Raw genomic sequence first — 10433 nt, 5'->3', positions numbered from 1 at the left:
GGGTTAAAACCGGCACCCCGGTTCGAGTTTTAAAACAAATCGGGTAAGTTGAAAAAGGGGCTCGAATTTACGTCTAGGAATACTTTTAATAATGTTTTGGAATATTTTAAGGAGTTTGGTGAGCTTCGGGTAAATTTTAGAGGCCCAGGGTTGAAACGATAATTTTCGGGTTTCCAGGGGCAAAATGGTCATTTTGCACCCGGGGTGAGATTTTAGTCCTAGCAGCGCCCTGAGCACAAATCATATTATTTTTAAATGTTCATGTATCACGTTTACGATTTTTACGCTATTATAATAATTATGGTGCATGCTCAATTTAAAGGAATTAAGTGAGAAAGTGAAGAGCACTCCGTCTCCACCGCGCCGCGTCAGTATTTCGTTTGTTTTCTGTCAAAACAAACCAAGGCATGTTTATATCTTCTTTCACCCTTCAATCAAGCCATATAGATATTTTTAAATATCGCAAGTACATGATTTTAATACAAGATATTTCAGTATGCGATTTAATTATATTACGTGCATTAAACAGAAAATGATTATTTTTGAGATTTATGCGATATGGCTTGTGGTTCATTCACTATGTGGGAGCATTATTTTTACGGTCGCCAGTGACCGCTCAGTTCAGGTTGGTACCATCAGGTCACCAGTGACCGCTCAGTTCAGGTTGGTACCATCGGGTCTTCAGTGACCGCCAGCTCAGTTCCAGGCTCCCCGGTAGTCAGTTACCGATCAGTTCAGCTTAGTGCAGTGGCCACAGGCGTAAAACATAATCTCAACAGAAAATTTTACCAGTTATTTCAGTACAGGCTCCAAGGAGCAAATATTTTTACTATGATTATCAGTTCAGTTATGCACGTATTATAATTGCTCAGATCATTTTAATTTCAGCATGATTACAGATCATTTTCAGTATGCCTCATGACATGATATTTTACCCCATGTATATTTTACTTCAGATTTTATTCGTTACCTGCGATATATGCATGCTGAGTCTTTAGGCTCACTAGACTTGATTGTTGTAGGTGTTGATGAGGCTAGGGCCGAGGGCGGGGACCGGTGAGCCAGCTTGGGTCGACAGTAGTGGCACCCGAGGACCTCAGTGCAGCAGTTGCTATTTTAATTCTCAAACAATATTTTTATCAGTCGTTGGAATTTTTTTAAATTGTGATTTTTGGCAACTTTATTTTCTTCCGCTGCGATATTTTAAACTTTGACTTTGTTTATCAGTTTAATTATGAACGAGGCAATTTCAGTTATTTTTAAAAAAGAAAATTTTTAATTTTCCGCAAATTTTCAAGCAAGGAGTTTTAGGGCCTTCACATCTGACTACTCAGAGTTCGGCACCTCCAGTCTCCTCATCATAAAGCTCACCTGCATCACACACGCCTAGTGAGTCTAAAGACTCAACACACCTGTACCAGGAATAACAAGTACATATACGTAGCACACAGCAGTGAAAAATATCATACTCAATATATCTTTTCATGAACTTAAAAGCATTCGTGTCAGCAGTAAAAATCATATATGTAAACGTATCCTTTCAAAAAAATGGTAATAATCATAGCATGTCATCTCATGTCATCATATACGTAAACGTGTCGTGTAAAAATCATATCGTGTAAAATCATATCATCTCATGTCATCATATACGTTCGTGTCGTGTAAAATCATATCGTATTAAAATCATGTCATCTCATGTCATCATATACGTATACGTGTCGTGTAAAATCATATCGTGTAAAATCATGTCATTTCATGTCATCATATACGTATACATTTTCTTTTTAATTGAATTCAGTTCATTAGCTGTGACTTTCGTATCATCATGTCATCATGTCAGTCGATGGATCCATCTACGTATAACCACAGTACTGGGCGGCGGGGACACCAGCGACACTCTCACCCGTCAACTGGGCCTTGGCCTATCATATAATAATATCATGTCAATGGAAATACGATCGTCGGGCTCCCTCTGGGGCCTTCTCCCGTAAACGGGCTCCCTCTGAGGCTTTTCCCTCACGATATCTCCAATCATATCATCATGTCATCGTGTCATCGTATTAGTCACAACTAAATCACTTCCTTCAAAACGTGTCATCATATTCATCACTTAATAAAATCATGCATATACGTAATTTTTCCTTTAAACCAAGCATGCAACGTATTTATCGTAATTACATAAAAATCATGAACGTGATGCATAAACATTTAAATCATGATAAGATGTGCTCAGGGCGCTGCCAAGACCAAAATCTCACCTCGGGTGCAAAATGTCCATTTTGCCCTTGGAAACCCCAAAAATGACCGTTTTGCCCTTAGACGTAAAATTTCACGTTTGTGACCTTTTCTTAATTTCATTGACTCTAACATGTCCCAAAGAATTATTTAAGCCTACAAGAATTTTCCCATATTTTTATTTGGCTTAAATAGATGACCTTTAAATTAATCCTTAAATATAACATCTTAATGCGTTTTAATCCCGTATTAAACCAAACCTTAGCATAAAATTTCCAAATTAAAAACTTAGAATTCTAATAATTATTTGAACTTAAATATAATTTTCCATAAATTTATTAAGCTTAAATCTATGCGTTTCAATTAATTCTTTAATTAATGTTTCGTACGGCGATTAAATCACGGATAAATCCAAAACTCCTTATTTTGCTCTGAAACTTACCAAACTCCTAAAAATATCCCAAAACATATTTAAAATCATTCTTAGACGTAAATTCGAGTCCATTTCATAAATTAACCAATTCTTTTTAAAACTTGGACCGGAGTCCCGATTTTAACCCGAATCGAACCGAAACTTAACCGAATTATCCCCAACTTTTTACCATACCTAATACGCATCTAAAAACTCTTAAAAACCCCAAAACCAGATCCTAAAACCATCGAATCAGGAGCCAGCGAGCTGCTGGAATTCTCAGCACCCACTTTGTATAATCATCTTCCAACACATGGCCCCAACTCATAAATGTTTTAGTCCTAGCTTCTCCAGCACTTAATTGATCGTTTTTGCTCACCATTAGGACTCTAATGAACCTCCTAAACTAAGCTTAAACGAGTCCCATAATTCCTGCACAAGCCACGTACAGAAACTTTCAAACCAAACCCACATAAATTTATATCTTAACTATTTTGGTTCTTGCTTCTCTAACACTTAACCGAACTTTATGGTGCACCATTAGGGACCCTAATGAACCCTGCTGGACTCAATAGACACGAGCCTACAACCCCACGACAGCTACACCAGGTCTACAGCCTCTCGCAACTCACACAACCCTTGTTCCTCACGTAGTGCTCTCTATCATCACTCCATTCCCAACGCTCAAGCGACTCTCCTCCTCGTCCCAGCTGTGTTCAAACCTCCCTTGACCGTGGTTCAGACCCCTCACGATCTGTTCCAGGTTTCGGGATGCCCTTGCACAGCCGAGACCGAACCCATCCTCGATCTAGCCCTTAAGCATGCACTAGCGCCCGAAGGAACGGCTTTTCCCTGCATAGACCTGAACCGAGACTCTCTCAGGTTATTCTAACATAACCCTCGACATGAACAGATCCTTATGACCCGAGATCGGCAGCAGCCCCTTGCACCCAAACATCAAACACGTGATTTAAATGCATAAAATACGGTTTTTCATGAATAAGACGAAGCATAAACGAAGCAACAACGGGTTTAAACATTTTTCATATGCGAGCACACATGTAACAGCATATAATGGTGTGAATGATGCAGAAAGAAGGATACAAAGCGTGCCTTTGATGTTTGATGAACAAAAACGAGACGAGGGAGACACCGGGAGAGTTTTAACGCAAGAACAAGCCAAGGTAGAAGCTCCTTGATGTTGCTGCTGAAAGAAAACGAGAGAATGGAGATACTTAGCGTGCCTTGGTGAAAGTTCTTGGACAATGATAGAGGAGCCAACCACCGAAGAGACTCTTTGCTTGAAGGAGAAATGGTACCACCGAAAGCTTTGAAGCAGCAAGTCACTAGAAAGTTGATGATTGGAGGGAAGTGTCGGTTGGTGTTTTTCAAGAATAAAGGCTGGTGGGAGTGAGGGTGTCGGCTATTATGAGGTGGGGTAGTTTAGGTTTAGTTTAAGTATAGTTTATGTTAATTAATATATGTGCTAATGACCCTCAATTAAAATAAAAAGGTTTTAAGATGAATAAGCTTAAAAATATGGCCATTAAATCTAAACACACTCCCGAAAAATATTTCGTATTGGAAAGTTTTTGAAATTATTAACCGAACCCTCAAAAATTCTCCCAATTCGATAAAATTTATGTATCGTTAAAAATTAAAATCAAACGGATAAAAATATCCAATAAATTCTAATTCATGAAAAACATCTTTAAAACATCTTATATTAAGTAATAAAAATTAATCGTGTAATAAAATAATTTTTCCTGAAAATTCTCCGGTATCCGATCCTCGTTTGAGCGCGAAATGAAATTTAAAAATCTATAATGCATGAACCTTTAAAATTTCATGAAATAAATCCTATTATGCAATCATAATGTATAAAAATAATTTGACACAATTTAATAAAATAAACATGCATTTTATGCTTTAAAATAATTTAATAAATACCAAAGAAATTTAATAATTTGCATGCATGTGGTTCACGTGGACTTTTAAATTTTCGGGACGTTACAATCTCCTCCCCTTAAATTGAATTTCGTCCCCGAAATTCGTTTATCCTCAATAAACAAAAAAATTTAGACTCTTAATTCTAGAATCCCAATATTCCACGCTTCCACTGTGCTACTCTGATAAAATAAATGTTAAGATGTCCTTACATCCTCAATCCTAATAATATTTGCCTACCAAAATTCTCGATTTCGAATCACAAATCAAAATGACTTAGGGTGATTTAGTTCTATTCTACTATGGTCTCAAACTTCCCAATATTAGAAATGATAGTCCTAATTTTTATTGCGTCTTACTTTTCTTATACTATACCCATAATGTTCATTGATCTATGACATTTGTATTTATGCAGTTCACCCTAAGAAACCTTATCACCAAAATTTACTGATCGATACATATCCTCGATAAGAAACTTAAAAGTTAAAATTTATCTCAACCCCATAATAATATTAGCCTAAGATCCTTGATTCGAATATTTATCTTACGGAACAAACTTACGTAACTTATTATTTATAATTACATCTCGGATGTAAAATTGTTGTAATTCTTAAACCTCGAATAATGTTAATCCATAAAACCCAATTATACAATATCGATCTTCTACCTAATTAGTAAAACCCTTATCGCATCAGTTGCATGCTTAAAATATTCCCTTCCCAATTACAATAGAGTTGAAGCCTAAGACCCTTGGACTTTCCTCATTGAAACGAATGTCGTATCCTTATGTATCCTTAATGCTTAATTAATTCTAGCATATAAACTTAATAAGTTATCCCATGGTGGTCTTAGGCTAACTCTAATAAATTAACTACGCTTATAACACATAGAGTTCTAGAATTCTCACATCAAGATTTTAGATTTCTTACTCGATAAGAATCTAAATATTCGTTCCTTGGTAACCTATGCTGAATACCGCGAATTCCTTTTTTTTGTTTTTATTTCACCCCAAAATATTCCGTACGAACACTTAATTAATAAACTTAAAATTCAAGCTTACGCAACCTAAATAGTATTAGATAACATAATTCCAACACACATAACCACTTATTCTCAAGTTTCTTAATGACTTACAAAAAAATTTCTCAAGACAAGGTTTCTATCTCGATTCTTACATGTGTCTATCGAGTAGCCTAACCATCAATCGTACCCAACTTTCTAGAAAAATCAAATTCCAACAAAGGTATAAATTTAACTCATAATATCATGATTAAACCTTATGATACATCAAACTTAAGTTCCCAAAATGTTGTTAGCTCAACGTCCACTCTTATAACTTAACTAACTGATCAACTTCACCTTAAATTATCATCACTTTAAATTCTTAATTTGTCACAACATTATTTCACTAACACTTAAATTTTCAAGTCCCATATTGATTCATCCTACAATGTCTTTGATTACAATTTCTTACATAACACAGATATCTCAAGATACCAAATATCCCTTCAATTCTAAATCATCAAAATTTCCTATCATTTAAATCATTCAATTCTCACTTACTGCTAAACTAGTCCCCGAATTTCTTAAAAATTACAAAATTAACTCTTAATTTCCTAAAAAATTATCCAATTTGTCCTTAATTTAGGAAATTCCACAATTACCCATAATTTCTTGGCGTACTTAATTCCATTTTATTGGTTTATCGTAACATAAAGTTCAATAATATTAAGATTATTAGACCCAAGATCAATTCTCATAACCTCAAAAATTACTGATTTTACCCAAGTGTTCTTCAAAAGTTCAAATTTAATCCTCAAAATTTGCAATTTGATCCTTAAAATTCTCGAGGATTATAATTTTGGCTCTATAACTCTTCGAAATTTGTATTTTTGTCCCCATAAATTTTTTTTTCACTTGTCCTCATTAACATTAAAATTCTTAAAACTAAAAATTAAAAATCCCAAAGTTTTGTAAATTCGAAATAGTCCCTTAGAATTTTATTGTTGCACTTAGGTCCTCAAATTATTGGTTAATACAATTAGTTCCTTAAAATTCTCAATCCATGCAATTCAATCCTTAGGTCTCACTAGGTAGAGCATGCATCCTAAATAAATTCTACGTTTTTATACTTCCAAAGATCGTCGTAGTTTTCAAATCATTAATCCTTACATGGAATCCAAAAAAATTAATTCAACTAGCAACCAAGAACCATCGGTATTTTCTTAGAAAATCTACAAGTCCCAAAAGCATTCAAAATTGTCAGATTTAACTTATGACCCATAAAGAGGATATCAATACTACTGACCTAAAAATAAATATAGTCAAATCATTATCAACCTCTCCTAAAGCCCAATATTCGAATTCTTAGACACGTCCAATTCCAAACGTAACCAACGTGCAATTTAAATTTGATTTTTAAAATAGTAGATCCTTAAATCATAAAAGCAGTTAAACATATACTGTAGATTATCATCAAGCGTAAATCATGTTAACATGTAGGTGATAAGAGTAAATCATTTAAATCATAAAAGCTTACAGACTTGAGGCTTGAAGACTGAGCGACAGAAGCTGGCGGTGGCACAACCCTATACAGGACCCTTGCTCTGATACCAACTGTAACGTCTCACTCATTTTTAAAATTCTACTGGATATTTTTTTTAAAAAATAAAAGCTCGCATTTTCGAAATAACATTTAAAATGATCTTAAATATTCGACCATAAAAATAGCGTCGTTTAAAAATAATCAAACTCATCTTTTAAAATAATCATATTTATTTTAACATAAAAATAGGCATGCTGTCATACTGAAAATATCATTTAAAAATACTCATAAGCATTTGCCAATAAAAATTATAATGGGAAATAAGCGAGTAAAAATCCTAACATCCAAATCATAAACGTGGAAAATTTTCATCTCCTCTCAATATCATAAAATCATAAATGCGCGGAAAACGTGTGGTCCTCGGGTCGTGTCACCGCACCAGTTCTGACTACTCAGAGTTCGGCACCTCCAGTCTCCTCATCATTAAGCTCACCTGCATCACACACGCCTAGTGAGTCTAAAGACTCAACACACCTGTACCAGGAATAACAAGTACATATACGTAGCACACAGCAGTGAAAGATATCATACTCAATATATCTTTTCATGAACTTAAAAGCATTCGTGTCAGCAGTAAAAATCATATATGTAAACGTATCCTTTCAAAAAAATGGTAATAATCATAGCATGTCATCTCATGTCATCATATACGTAAACGTGTCGTGTAAAAATCATATCGTGTAAAATCATATCATCTCATGTCATCATATACGTTCGTGTCGTGTAAAATCATATCGTATTAAAATCATGTCATCTCATGTCATCATATACGTATACGTGTCGTGTAAAATCATATCGTGTAAAATCATGTCATTTCATGTCATCATATACGTATACATTTTCTTTTTAATTGAATTCAGTTCATTAGCTGTGACTTTCGTATCATCATGTCATCATGTTAGTCGATGGATCCATCTACGTATAACCACAGTACTGGACGGCGGGGACACCAGCGACACTCTCACCCGTCAACTGGGCCTTGGCCTATCATATCATCATATCATGTCAATGGAAATACGATCGTCGGGCTCCCTCTGGGGCCTTCTCCCGTAAACGGGCTCCCTCTGAGGCTTTTCCCTCACGATATCTCCAATCATATCATCATGTCATCGTGTCATCGTATTAGTCACAACTAAATCACTTCCTTCAAAACGTGTCATCACATTCATCACTTAATAAAATCATGCATATACGTAATTTTTCCTTTAAACCAAGCATGCAACGTATTTATCGTAATTACATAAAAATCATGAACGTGATGCATAAACATTTAAATCATGATAAGATGTGCTCAGGGCGCTGCCAAGACCAAAATCTCACCTCGGGTGCAAAATGTCCATTTTGCCTGGAACCCCAAAAATGACCGTTTTGCCCTTAGACGTAAAATTTCACGTTTGTGACCTTTTCTTAATTTCATTGACTCTAACATGTGCCAAAGAATTATTTAAGCCTACAAGAATTTTCCCATATTTTTATTTGGCTTAAATAGATGACCTTTAAATTAATCCTTAAATATAACATCTTAATGCGTTTTAATCCCGTATTAAACCAAACCTTAGCATAAAATTTCCAAATTAAAAACTTAGAATTCTAATAATTATTTGAACTTAAATATAATTTTCCATAATTTTATTAAGCTTAAATCTATGCGTTTCAATTAATTCTTTAATTAATGTTTCGTACGGCGATTAAATCCCGGATAAATCCAAAACTCCTTATTTTGCTCTGAAACTTACCAAACTCCTAAAAATATCCCAAAACATATTTAAAATCATTCTTAGACGTAAATTCGAGTCCATTTCATAAATTAACCAATTCTTTTTAAAACTTGGACCGGAGTCCCGATTTTAACCCGAATCGAACCTAAACTTAACCGAATTATCCCCAACTTTTTACCATACCTAATACGCATCTAAAAACTCTTAAAAACCCCAAAACCAGATCCTAAAACCATCGAATCAGGAGCCAGCGAGCTGCTGGAATTCTCAGCACCCACTTTGTATAATCATCTTCCAACACATGGCCCCAACTCATAAATGTTTTAGTCCTAGCTTCTCCAGCACTTAATTGATCGTTATTGCTCACCATTAGGACTCTAATGAACCTCCTAAACTAAGCTTAAACGAGTCCCATAATTCCTGCACAAGCCACGTACAGAAACTTTCAAACCAAACCCACATAAATTTATATCTTAACTATTTTGGTTCTTGCTTCTCTAACACTTAACCGAACTTTATGGTGCACCATTAGGGACCCTAATGAACCCTGCTGGACTTAATAGACACGAGCCTACAACCCCACGACAGCTACACCAGGTCTACAGCCTCTCGCAACTCACACAACCCTTGTTCCTCACGTAGTGCTCTCTATCCTCACTCCATTCCCAACGCTCAAGCGACTCTCCTCCTCGTCCCAGCTTTGTTCAAACCTCCCTTGACCGTGGTTCAGACCCCTCACGATCTGTTCCAGGTTTCGGGATGCCCTTGCACAGCCGAGACCGAACCCATCCTCGATCTAGCCCTTAAGCATGCACTAGCGCCCGAAGGAACGGCTTTTCCCTGCATAGACCTGAACCGAGACTCTCTCAGGTTATTCTAACATAACCCTCGACATGAACAGCTCCTTATGACCCAAGATCGGCAGCAGCCCCTTTCACCCAAACATCAAACACGTGATTTAAATGCATAAAATACGGTTTTACATGAATAAGACGAAGCATAAACGAAGCAACAACGGGTTTAAACATTTTTCATATGCGAGCACACATGTAACAGCATATAATGGTGTGAATGATGCAGAAAGAAGGATACAAAGTGTGCCTTTGATGTTTGATGAACAAAAACGAGACGAGGGAGACACCGGGAGAGTTTTAACGCAAGAACAAGCCAAGGTCGAAGCTCCTTGATGTTGCTGCTGAAAGAAACTGAGAGAATGGAGATACTTAGCGTGCCTTGGTGAAATTTCTTGGACAATGATAGAGGAGCCAACCACCGAAGAGACTCTTTGCTTGAAGGAGAAATGGTACCACCGAAAGCTTTGAAGCAGCAAGTCACTAGAAAGTTGATGATTGGAGGGAAGTGTCGGTTGGTGTTTTTCAAGAATAAAGGCTGGTGGGAGTGAGGGTGTCGGCTATTATGAGGTGGGGTAGTTTAGGTTTAGTTTAAGTATAGTTTATGTTAATTAATATATGTGCTAATGACCTTCAATTAAAATAAAAAGGTTTTAAGATGAATA

At 35.9% G+C, this 10433-nt stretch overlaps 1 long non-coding RNA gene across 1 annotated transcript; it reads right to left on the bottom strand.

Annotated features, from left to right (window-relative positions):
• Positions 1–7391: 7391 nt before the first annotated feature.
• Positions 7392–10206, bottom strand: LOC140805783 (uncharacterized). Its single transcript, XR_012112338.1, has 2 exons — positions 10019–10206; positions 7392–7632 (listed from the first exon to the last, which is right to left on the bottom strand). It is a non-coding gene; the product is annotated as an uncharacterized lncRNA (long non-coding RNA).
• Between the last annotated feature and the right edge of the window lie 227 nt (positions 10207–10433).

The sequence above is a fragment of the Primulina eburnea genome, chromosome 11 (assembly GCF_022965805.1).
Source record: "Primulina eburnea isolate SZY01 chromosome 11, ASM2296580v1, whole genome shotgun sequence".
NCBI classification, from domain to species: domain Eukaryota; kingdom Viridiplantae; phylum Streptophyta; class Magnoliopsida; order Lamiales; family Gesneriaceae; genus Primulina; species Primulina eburnea.
This window is presented reverse-complemented; position numbering and strand designations above follow the sequence as displayed.